The sequence below is a fragment of the Somniosus microcephalus genome, chromosome 30 (assembly GCF_052327205.1).
Source record: "Somniosus microcephalus isolate GS21.2 chromosome 30, FLI_Smic_1.0, whole genome shotgun sequence".
Taxonomy (NCBI): Eukaryota; Metazoa; Chordata; class Chondrichthyes; order Squaliformes; family Somniosidae; genus Somniosus; species Somniosus microcephalus.
In genome coordinates this window covers 41,266,686-41,279,305 of record NC_141016.1, presented here as the reverse complement: position 1 = coordinate 41,279,305, position 12,620 = coordinate 41,266,686, and the positions used below count along the sequence as shown (strand labels likewise).

Here is a 12,620-nt window from a genome sequence, read left to right as displayed (position 1 = left end):
CTATTATCCGACCTAGTTAATCTGGTTGACTGCCTATTGAGAAACTGTGACATTTTAGCAATTATAAGGGAGGTTCCTCGTGCTAGGCCATGTAAAGTCCCAGAATAACTATAACTACAAACAAACTACAGAAGCAAAGCTGTGTCCTAATTGCAGTGTGGAATACTGCAAATAGGGATACCACATCATCACATTCATACAGCAATGATTTAAAAGAATATTATGACAGAACTGATAGAATTGTAGACATTACAGCATAAAGGAACCCATGGGCCAGTGCACCTGTGCAAGTACTTTACATGGAGCTTTCTGCTCAGCCTAGTTCTCTGGCCTTTCTCCTTGTCCTTCTATATTCTTTCTTTTCAAATACTTATCCAGTTTTTGTTTAAATGGTGTTATAGTCTCTGCCTCAATAGCCCCTTGTTGTGAAACATTCTGTGTTCCTCTGTTTGGAGCACATTCTCCTAACATTACCCCTTTGTTCACCCAGTGACAGCTCGCAATCCACGCCCTCTTGTTATTAACTCATCAACCTGTGGAAACAGCCTTTCGCTGTTTATCCTCTCAAATCTTTCATAATTTTGTAAACCTCTATTAAATTCTCCCCTTAACCTTCTCTGTTTCAGTGTAAAAGTTCCAAGTTTTTATGCTTTTTATCTCATTTTTATATTCACAACTGTATTTATATTCCAAATACTGCATTTTATTGGGATTAAATGTAATAGTTTAATTTGAGAAAGCATGTTATTAATTGAAATGTGTAAAATTATAATTCTAGATATACTCTGTGAAGTCTCAGTGAAAATGGTGTGGTCGAGGCCTTTGTGTTGTCCTTATAATGTCACTGGCTTTAGAAATAAAAAGGCTTCATAATGCTGCTCACTTCATGTGACTAATTATGTGGGTTTGGCTGTTTTAGCAGCAGGGGCTAATAAAAGCTTATATTGCCCAGGTAGTGTGACTTTCCGCTACGTACTGGGGAAGAAAATACTCACACAAAGCGAGCTCAATATAATCAATAAAATCATTTCCCCAAATACTAAAAATAAATGTTTCTGATTATCACACCCCGACCTCATAAATGAAACAGGACATGTTATAAAAATATTATTGTACAACTTGTAGGTTTAGAGCAATTTAGGGGATTGTAGAGAGACCTTGCTTCACCCTGCACCTGTATATGCACTCCGCCCTGGCGCTAACAATCTGTTGTTCCTCTTCCAGCTCCAGCTGACCTCTGTTTCTGTCCACTGTTTCTATGTCATTGACAGCAGGACAGATTGGGAGTGGGGATTTTGGTCTGGATACTTTTAGTTCATTTCAGTCTAGCAGCAAATTGTAAGGTTGATCTTTGTAGCAGCAAGGGTTATATTTTACGTGCCAGAAGAATGGCTGAAGTGTAAAGTTATTTTAGAAGGGTCCTTTATAACCCACATGTACTATTGAATTGTCAGTCTATTTCTGATCTAAGTAACATATGTTGCTTTCAGTCTGACGGCAAGTTCTCTTTACACTTAGGAATTTTAAGGAACACAGAAAACATTTGTCTCTAAGAAGCCTCCAGTGAAGCCAGTTAGTCGAGGCAGTTGGGCGGAAATGAGATTGTTCAGTCAGTAAAACTCACCATGATTGACTTGTCTGTGTTTGAGGCGTATTTCAGTTACAAGGACTTCCCTTCCTGTTTCAATTGGGACTGTGTTACACAGGGAGTTAATGCAGGATACAGGAAACCTACTGACATAGCACCTGTACCTAGAGATCACCTGTCTCAAAGATCAAACCCAGAGCCGAGAAGGACTGGCAATAAATGGTGCATGTGGTGAGAGGCAGGGGAACTTCTGTGTGACTGTAATAGGTCAATTTTAACTGAATGCAGACTAACAGAAGTTTTTTTTTTACGACAAACATCATCTGTGTTCAATCCAGGGGGTTTTGGATGAGATTTGTATAGCTTTACTTTATAAAGACTGCACAGTGTTTAAACTGACACTAAAACATTTAGACAACTAACTACCTGACAGAAAAACAGGCCTTGTTTTTGCTTAAACCCACTGATTAGGTTAGTGCTTGAACTAAAGTTTGTGAACTTACCCGTCAGGCTTTCCATGTGTCACTGCATCTCTGAACGACGCCAGCTCCCTGAGAATTTGGCCTATGTTGCTGTCCACAGGGGGCCTAACCAGTGGAGAGTTTTGTATTCTGTCCTATTTTCTAACAAGCAGCCCTAATTTTTCAAAGTCTCCGTTCTAGTTGACACACGCTCACTTCCTTCCGCAAGTTCAACGTTTGACAGAAAATTAGTGAAGTGGGAGGATCCGCAGCAACTAGTGGCGATACTTTCTTTGTGCCACTGAACAAGTATCAGCAAAGAGGAGATTCAAAGGGAGATTTGCACAGCAGCTGTGCAGTGTTATGTGCTGTGCGTTAATCTGTGCCCTGGAGCATGTACAGTCTCTGAAATAATAATGCTGCTCCCCTATTTAAAAGTGGTTCTTTCCGCCGGTGACAATCCAAGAGGCTTCCGTTGTCTTGATACGATCAAATGCTCTTGCATGCAAGACATAGAAAAGTAATGCATTTCTGACCACCCGACACCTGCTAGAGTGGAGGGCCACAGTACTTCTTCATTTAAATGATGAATCAGCATCCCCTATTACTGGCCAGAGCTTTTAACACTTTCAAATCTATTGTCAAATATACTGCAGATTAATTCAAAATCAGGTTAATGCTTTTAAAACATTTAAATCTGTAAGAAATAGTTACTTTGCCATGCAGACTGGGCACAATGCTGAACCAATGAGTGTTACAAATCCGAACACCTTTAATGAGATTTTTTTTAAAATTTAGATTGCTACAAATCTGCGTCAGCATCTGAAAAGAGAAACGACAGTTAATATTTCGGGAATAGATTCTTTGTCAGAACTCAGTTTCTGCACAAAACATTAACCTGTCCTCTCTTTTCAAAGGGTGATAAGCCTACTGGCAGCTGTGCCTTCAGCTGTCTGGGCTCGAAGCTCTGGAATTCTCTCCCTAAACCTCTCCGCCTCTCTCTCCACTTCTCACTCCATAAAACCTGCCTCTTTGACCAAGCGTTTGCTCACCTGTCCTAATGTCTCCTTCTTTGGCTCAGTGGCAATTGTAATTTGTTGGCTTACCCTCCTGTGAAGCGCCTTGGGACGTTTTACTACATTAGAGGTGCTATATAAATGCAAGTTGTTGGTGTTTATTTCCAGCATTTTCCACTTCTATTTAAGGGCGATTCTAATGTTGAACATTAAAGTCTTTGCTGCTGACTCCTCTGCTCTTGCCTGGTGCTGCAAATCATTTCAGTAAACACTCACACTTGGTGATGTTGCTGAGATGCCTTCCTCACTCGTGCTACCAGTTACAGAATTTAGGTTCGGTCACTACTGGCAATAGTTTTGGCTGTTATAGGTATTGTGTACCTGCCATGAACAGCTGATACTTAAGCATCACAAATTAAACTACTTTTAGCGCCCTAGAAAAATTAGCACCCCCCCGTGCCGGAACTTGAGTGGTTATGCCCCAAGAGGGAAGCGGGGCGCTTGCATCTCTCTTGGGGAGCTGCGAGTCAATATCGCGGCGCTACGTGCCGCAGCGCCACGCACTGCAGCATGTCGCACCGTGGTATTGTCAGCCTTCTTAAAGGGGACGGGCCTTGCGCAGCGCGACCCGGGGCCCAGCTGGGCCCCCGGGGATCGGGAGTGCCGGCAAAGTAGCCCGGCACTCAAGAGAAGTGCCGGGCTCCTGGAGCGCAGCCGGCACTCCACGGCGGGGTGGGGGGGGGGGGAGGTGGCGTTCAGGAGGCCGGGGACGGGAGATCAGGCAGGTGCTGGCAGGCGACCAGCAACAAAAATGGCCGCCCCGCACCTCGCCTTTAAATTGCGCCTTCCCGGCCGCAGGTAGGCCCCCCGACCCCGTCGGACATTGCGTCCGGCGGTAAGTCAGAGGGCACTCCCGAAGATTGCGGCCAGGGCGCTGCGCACAGCGATGACGTCATCGCCTGCTGCGGGTCACTACCGGTTAGCGCCACCGCTAACCTCTCGCTGAATTTCGCGGGAGGCATGGGCGGCTTTGCACCCCGTTAGCGCTCTCTTAGGGCACTAACGGGAGGCGCAAAGCCACCCAATTTTTCCCCCTTAGTACTTTTCATTAGCAAAGAGTTGGAATAAACGGGTCTTTTTCCGAGTGGCAGGCAGTGACTAGTGGGGTACCGCAGGGATCGGTCCTTGGACCCCAGCTATTCACAATATATATTAATGATCTAGACGAGGGAACTAGATGTAATATCTCCAAGTTTGCAGATGACACAAAGCTGGGTGGGCATGTGTGCTGTGAGGAGGATGCCGAAAAACTCCAGTATGATTTGGACAGGTTGGGTGATTGGGCAGATGCAGTATATTGTGGATAAATGCGAGGTTATCCACTTTGGTGGCAAAAACAGGAAGGCAGATTATTATCTGAACGGCAATAGATTGGCAGAAGGGGAAGTGCAACGAGACCTGGGTGTCCTTGTGCATCAGTCACTGAAGGTAAGCATGCAGGTGCAGCAGGCGGTTAAGAAGGCAAATGGTATGTTGGCCTTCATAGCGAGAGGATTCGAGTACAGGAACAAGGATTTCTTGCTGCAGTTGTACAGGGCCTTGGTGAGACCACACCTTGAGCATTGTGTGCAGTTTTGGTCGTCTTATCTGAGGAAGGATGTTCTTGCCATGGAGGGAGTGCAGCGAAGATTCACCAGACTGAAATAACAACAGAAAATGCTGGAAATACTCAGCAGGCCAGGCAGCATCCGTGGAGAGAGAAACAGATGCTGCCTGGCCTGCTGAGTATTTCCAGCATTTTCTGTTGTTATTTCAGATTTCCAGCATCCGCAGTATTTTGCTATTATTTCACCAGACTGATACCTGGGATGGCAGGAATGACGTATGAGGAGAGATTGGGTCGATTGGGCTTATATTCGCTGGAGTTTAGAAGAATGAGAGGGGATCTCATTGAAACTTATAAAATTCTAACAGGACTAGACAGACTAGATGCAGGAAGGATGTTCCTGATGGCGGGGGAGTCCAGAACCAGGGGTCACAGTCTAAGGATAAGGGGTAAGTCATTTAGGAGTGAGATGAGGAGGAATTTCTTCACCCAGAGAGTGGTGAACCTGTGGAATTCTCTACCACACAAGGCAGTTGAGGCCAATTCATTAAATACATTCAAGAAGCAGTTAGATATATTTCTTAAGGCTAAAGGAATCAAGGGATATGGGGAGAAAGCAGGGACAGGAGCAGGCTTGAGGGGCTGAATGGCCTACTCCTGCTCCTATCTTCTATGTTTCTGTATTAAGCCAATAAATAAAGTTTACCAATAAGAACATTCACTCCAGTTTGTGCTGAGTTAGCTGATTTCAGCCAGTTCAGTGGTACAGCTGCAACCAGATATCGGCCAGGGCTCTCGCTGCTCTTCACCGTTCAGTGACTGGATGTGTCTGCTTGTGGACTTTGAGTGAGGAGCAGCGTCTGATGCAGCTGTAACGACCCCTTCCCCGTGAGTGAATATCCTGCTGACACATTTCAACTTAACTCGGCGGGCGGGAACTCATGGGTTCGGGTGGCCTGTCAGTTTTACACCCTGCCCAATATTACTCTCCGCTGACTCCATCATTGGTTCAATGGTGGAGCGTTTAAAATCGGAGATGTGCAAGAGGCCAGAATTGGAGGAGCACAGATATCTCGGGGGGTTGGAGGGCTGGAGGAGGTTACAGAGATAGGGAGGAGCGAGGCCATGGAGGGATTTGAAAACAAGGATGAGAATTTTAAAATCGAGGCGTTGCTCAACTGGGAGCCAATGTAGGTCAGCGAGCACAGGTGGGGATGGGAGGGACCGAAAAAAGTCTCTTGTACAGACCTGACTTTTTAACGGACTGTTGCAGATACCTAAACACAGCTGTAGTACCTCAAACACCAAAAAGGCCCTAATGCATGAAAGTTTTATCCACTGAAAACGAGATTGTATGAGCAGCTTTAAATGTACATGATCGCTAAGTGATGCTAGGAACCACAGGGTAGCAGAGTTGAGAACAGTGCAACAGCAAGTCTGATCCTCTTAACCACTTCTGACCACAATCCCACGATGAGGATTTTCATTCCCTTCTCATTTTATGAAGTGAATTTGTTCTGTGTTTTCCAAAATTCGGTAACTGGAATCATAAGTCTGTTTTACAGTGTGTTTATCCTGCAGCCACCAGTCAGTAGCTGCAGTTCAGGTTCCAGCTAGGTAGAGCCCAGCTCATGTTGCTTGGCTGCTGCCTGGCAGGAGCACCAATTGTCCTCTTTAGGGGATAGTTGCAGGCACAGAGCTCTCTCCGCGCAGTTAAAAATGTTAATATTTCTAGAACGCAGAGGGGAGACTCTGTGCTCCAACAGGTCCAACAGACTCCCTGAGCACTTTGTAAACCTGGTTTGACACTACACTGCTTTTACTCTCCATGAGGCATCAAACCGAATAGGTGTGAAACTGTCCCAACCAGGCAGTCTCGCTCTGCTTTGCGGCAGAGTTCGCTCAAGCACTGACTCCGGATTTACACTGCAAGGTTAGTGTTGGTGCAAAACAGATAGCATGTAACAGCAACATTAAATTTGCAGTGTAAGTGCACCCTCTTCTCTTCTTAGGCAGTCCCTCGGAACCGAGGATGATTTGCTTCCACACTAAAAATGAGTTCTCAGGTGACTGATGAGTCCAATGCGGGACCCACAGTCTCTGTCACAGGTGGGGCAGACGGTGGTTGAAGGGGCGGGTGGGTGGGGTGCTTGGGTTGATGTGCGCTGCCTGCGCTTGGCTTCCATTTGCTCCCGGTGAAGAGACTCGAGGTGTTCGGCGCCTTCCCGGATGCTTCTCCTCCACTTTGTGCGGTCTTGAGCCAGGGATTCCCAGGTGTCGATGGGGATGTTGCACTTTTTCAAGGAGGCTTTGAGGGTGTCCTTGAAGCGTTTCCTCTGCCTACCTGGTGCTCTCTTACCGCGTTGGAGCTCAGAGTAGAGCACTTGTTTTGGGAGTCTCGTATCGGGCATGCGGACGATGTGGCCCGTCCATCGGAGCTGATCAAGCGTGGTCAAAGCTTCGATGCTGGGGATGTTGGCCTGAGCGAGAACACTGGCATTGGTGCGCCTATCCTGCCAATGAATTTGCAGGATCTTGTGGAGGCAGCATTGGTGGTACCTCTCCAGTGCTTTGAGGTGCCTGCTGTACATGGTCCATGTCTCTGAGGCATACAGGAGGGCGGGTATCACTGCTGCTGTGTAGACCATGAGCTTGGTGCCGGGTTTGAGGTCCTGGTCTTCAAACACACTCTTCCTCAGGCGACTGAAGGCTGCACTGGCACACTGAAGGCGGTGTTGGACTTCGTCATCGATGTCTGCCCTTGTTGACAGTAGGCTCCCAAGGTATAGAAAGTGGTCCACGTTGTCCAAGGCCTCGTCGTGAATTTTGATAAACGGGGGGCAGTGCTGTGTGGCGGGGGCAGGTTGGTAGAGGACCTTTGTCTTACGGTTGTTTAGTGTAAGGCCCATGCTCTCGTATGCTTCGGTGAAGGTGTTGACGATGGTTTGGAGTTCGACCTCCGAGTGTGCACAGATGCAAGCGTCGTCTTCACACTGTAATTCGATGACAGAGGATGAGCCGACCTTGGATCTGGACTGGAGGCGACGGAGTTTGAACAGTTTCCCCTTTGTTCTGTAGATTAGCTGCGGGGAGCTTACTGAGGGTTAGATGGAGCATTGCAGCAAGGAAGATCGAGAAGACCGTTGGTGCGATGGCACAGCCTTGCTTGACCCTGGTCCGTATGTGAATTGGGCCTGTGGTGAATCCATCGGTCAGGATCACGGCTTGCATGTCGTGGTGAAGCAGGCAGAGAATGGTGACAAACTTTTGAGGGCAGCCAAATTTGAGGAGGACACTCCATAATCCCTCACGGTTGACAGTGTCAAAGGCCTTTGTGAGGCCAAAGAAGGTCATGTACAATGGTTGGCGCTGTTCCCTGCATTTCTCTTGTAATTGGCGTGCAGTGAAGATCATGTCCATTGTGCCCCTTAGTGGGCGGAATCCGCATTGCGACTCTGGGAGGAGCTCTTCAGCCACTGGGAGAAGGCGATTGAGGAGGATTCTTGCGATGACTTTCCCTGTGGCAGACAGCAGGGAAACTCCTCTGTAATTACCGTAATCGGACTTGTCACCTTTCTTGAAGATGGTCACGATTACGGCATCTCTGAGATCCCCTGGCATGCTCTCCTCCTTCCAAATAAGAGAAATGAGTTCATGTATTCGCGCCAATAGTGCTTCTCCGCCATGTTTTAGTGCCTCGGCGGAGATTCCATCTGCTCCTGAGGCCTTGTTCTTCAGTTGTCGGATGGCCTTTTCAACCTCATGCCGGGCTGGGGTTGTGCTGAGATCGTGGCGGGTAGCATGCTGCGGGATGGAGTTGAGGACACTTGCGTCGAAGACAGAGTCTCGGTTAAGGAGATCTTCGAAGTGCTCCTTCCAGCGGGCACTGACTGCACCTCTGTCCTTGATGAGTACCTCTCCGTTCTTGGCCCACAGTGGGGTAGGACCTTGGGTGCTTGGGCCGTGGGTGGTCTTGACTGCGCTAAAGAATCCACGCACATCATGGTTGTCGGCTAGCTGCTAGATCTCCTGCGCTTTCTCCACCCACCATCTGTTCTTTAGGTCGCGAGCTTTTTGTTGGACTCGCCATTCAGGCTTCTGTAGAGCTGCTTTCTTGCTCTCGAGTTCTGTTGCTGTTTCCAGATCAGAAATGCCTTGCGCTTGTGGCTTATTAGCTCCTGGATCTCCTGGTCGTTCTCGTCGAACCAGTCTTGGTGTTTCCTGGTAGAGTGACCGAGCGTCTCTTCACAGGTGCTGATTATGGAGGTCTTCAGTGCAGACCAGACGCTGTGGGCACTCTGTGTCTCTGAATCACTGGGAGTCATCAGGTTGTTTGTGAGGCGCAGGCTGAATAGGGCTTTCTTAGCGGGGTCTTTGAGTGCTCCAGCGTTGATTTTCCTGCGGCATTGTTTCTGTCACCGCCGCTGTTTTGGGGCTACATTGATGGAGATGACAGAGCAGATTAGGCGGTGGTCTGTCCAGCAGTCGTCAGCTCCTGTCATGGCACGGGTGATGCGGACATCCTTGTGGTCCCTCGCTCGGACGATGACGTAGTCCAGCAGATGCCAGTGCTTGGAGCGAGGGTGTTGCCATGAAGCCTTGTACTTGTCTTTCTGACGGAACAAGGTGTTGGTTATGACATGTTCTAAGCATCTCGTCAGGAGGAGGGTACCGTTGGAGTTGGCTTTCCCTACGCCCTCTCTGCCGATCACACCTCTCCAGAGGTCTGTGTCCTTTCCAATTTTGGCATTAAAGTCGCCAAGGAGGATCAGCTTGTCACCCGTTGGAACTCGGGGCAGGGATTGTTCAAGGCTGGAGTAGAATTCCTCTTTGGTCTCGTCTGTGGCTTCCAGTGCTGGGGCGTACGCACTGAAGACTGTAGCGCACTGGTTCCGGGCTAGGGTGAGCCGAAGAGTCATGAGGCATTCATTTATTCCGCAAGGGGAATCTCTGAGCCACCCAACTAGCTCATTTTTTATGGCGAAGCCTACCCCATGGAGGCAGCGTTTTTTTTCAGGTTTGCCTTTCCAGAAGAAAGTGTAACCACCGCCTTGCTCCTTGAGCTGGCCTTCCCCTGCCCGCCGGGTCTCGCTTTGGGCAGCGATGTCAATGTCGAAATGTCTGAGCTCCCGGGCAACGATAGCAGTACGGCGTTCCGGTCTGTCACTGTTGGGGTTGTCCATGAGGGTCCTGACGTTCCAGGTCCCGAACTTCATTTTTTAAAGGGTGGAAGATGCCTGTGCGTGAATTTTTTTATCGTGGGGTGGCCGTTGCACACCAGCTACCACACGGGCTTGACAGAGCAAGGTCTTGGTCCAATGGCAAGGGGATCCAAGACGATTGAAGACTAGGCTCTGCTACATCGGCCTAGCACACACACACAAACAGACTCCTACTGTCCTCCTCCCTCCTTCCCGCAGGTCCTCTCTGCCTGGGTTTCATAGGATGCAGTGTGATCCTCCCGACCCCGCTGTTGGCCTGTGCTGCACCTTCCATGGGCCCCAACCCCACTGCTGGTCCATGCTGCGCCACCCAGGGGTTGAAGGACTCACATAGGTTGCTGTATTATGTTAGGCTGAAGCTGGGTTTGCATGTGTACGATGTGACTCTGACAGTGTAACAAATGCAAAACAATATAGTTCAGAACAGTAAAGACTGGCCCAGAACTCTGGGTCAGTGGCCAACGTGATTGGCGGAGGCATCTTGGCATTTCAGCCATGATGTTCAAACCCCATTCGCAGATTTTTGGGGCCACCATGTTCCTTCTCTTAGTGAAATGAAAATAGAAAACGTCAGACATACACAGTAGGCTTGGCATCATGTCATTCAGGGTTTTTTTTTCTCTTAATGCAGTACTGTCCAATATAAGTCACTGACTAACCACACACATGGCTACGGCGACACCTTTTAGCCACATGCACTAATTTTAGTAAAAAGCACCTTACATACACAATGCAGGTAAGTGTATTTCACATATATATTTACTTAACAAACATCTCCCACCATTCAGTAATCAAGGAAGTAAAGCACTCACAATGATCAAAAAACACTCGCACTCTCTACTTTCCGTCTCACCATTTTACCAACAAATGAACAAAAAGGTTAAAGTTCACATGCACACACTGGGAATACGAGTGTTACAATCACATGTCCCAGGACGGTTTCTATTACTCATTTGTTATTTACTAATCTGAAATGCAAGTAGCCACATCTGGATTCCCAATTAGCCACATGTGGCGAGTGACAAATGTATTGGACAACATTGTCGTCGTGCTTCCTTTGCCATGGATTCCATCCCCATACGATACCGCTTTCAGAGCACTAAATGGACCTCACTATGATGTTGTCTGTTTACACCCCGTTGCGGGCCTCTGCCTGTGCCTTTGTACTGTAGTTAGATGCATTCCAGTCATATTTTGTGATGGATCCAGTCAATTGGATTGTGACAGAACGTGTTTCAAGAGAGTGTGCAGCTAGAATCACATGACTGAGGAAGTTGATATAATGAGCAGTGTATCCGAGTCTGTGCTCACTATTCACTGCTGCATCCACCAGACTCTTTAAGAAGTCGCCTGTTCACCTGTTGAGGCAACCTTTGCTCCATGTCGGAAGCTAAGATGGACCCACCGTTGTGAAGAATTGAATTTGCCATCTCACTCGCTATATACATAATTGAATGTAAGATGCTGGATGTGTGCAACTCCAGATAGCAGTCGAAGCACGGTATAAGATTGGGTCTGAAAAACTAGGCATAACTCAGGATTTTTAGAGGGACTAATACGATTGCAAACCAGCCCTCCATGTTTTCGAGGAGGTGCCATCCTAAATGGACTATAGAAAAGCTTATGATGTCCATGAAAGCTTTTGATAAAAGTTTGGCATCAAAAGCTGATATACAGGAAACTTTCTGGTATCCGACACTGACGGGACCGAGCTGTTGCCGTTCCATCAAAACTGCCGGAGAAACCAGTGCTAATGTTAAAACATACGGAGCTTCTGAGCTCCGTGTGAAGCAACAAACCCTGTTGCTTAGCAACAGCGTCAAAACAGTCGGCGTAGCTTGCAAGCATCTCTGTAGCTAAGCAACAGCTTCAGCTAGACCTTGCAGAGCCACGACTGGAGAAAAAAAGCAACGAGAAGTAAAAAAACTTATCTGAACCGACTCCTCAATTTTGCCGGTGGATAGAGCTTTCTGGACATTTAACCTCTGGTTAAACGAAAGTTTCCTGTACAAGCTTAAGATAGCTGGCTCCCTATCTTAAACTTGTGTAAGCATCAGCGCAGGCCCCAAGGATTTTTTGTATTGGACATTTTGTATGATTGTTACTGCTGATTGACCAGCAGCCTGTTTGGAGAAGATGGGAGGGGCCCAGGTGTTCGTGATGGACAGGAGATTCCTGCCAGGCCTACAAACTGATTACGGGAGAATGTCTGAGCAGACAGAGTTCTCGGGGAAACAATGAGATAGCCCCGAAAGGTGGGAACCGGACAAAGGAGGGCCATTGGGAACTAATGGGAAACCACTTAACCCGGGATCGGGTAAGAAGTACGGCCCATCATCTGCCACTAACACCAGCACCTAGATGGGATAGCCCCGAAAGGTGGGAAATCAGACAAAGAAGGGTGATTAAAAAGACATCACTGCAATACACAGACCTTAATGAGCTTTTAGGGTGTAAGAGAAGGCAGCTTTGGCCATTCTCGCTCTTCTCTCACCTTCGCGTGCCCTCCTCTCTGAACCAAGAACCGAGCACTCCGTCCGAGACGGTGAGAAGAAACCACCACGAGCGACAAGAGCCTTGCCTTGCTCTTCGACTGTAGGAATGAACCTCGAAACTGGGACTTGGATACTGCATCGGCGATACGGAACCAGGAGACACGCTCTACACCGGGAGCAGCGAGCAGGAAAACGGACAATCAAGGTGAGCATTGTCCAAGCCCACGCATCC

At 47.9% G+C, this 12,620-nt stretch overlaps 1 protein-coding gene across 1 annotated transcript in view; it reads right to left on the bottom strand.

The window, feature by feature from the left end:
* The window catches only part of LOC147098167 (uncharacterized), a 109,980-nt gene extending 107,462 nt beyond the window's left edge, over positions 1–2,518 (bottom strand). Inside the window, exon 1 of the mRNA XM_085971367.1 lies at positions 2,092–2,518. The gene's annotated coding sequence lies outside the window, so the exon portion shown is untranslated. The remainder of the gene's footprint in view (positions 1–2,091) is intronic.
* Between the last annotated feature and the right edge of the window lie 10,102 nt (positions 2,519–12,620).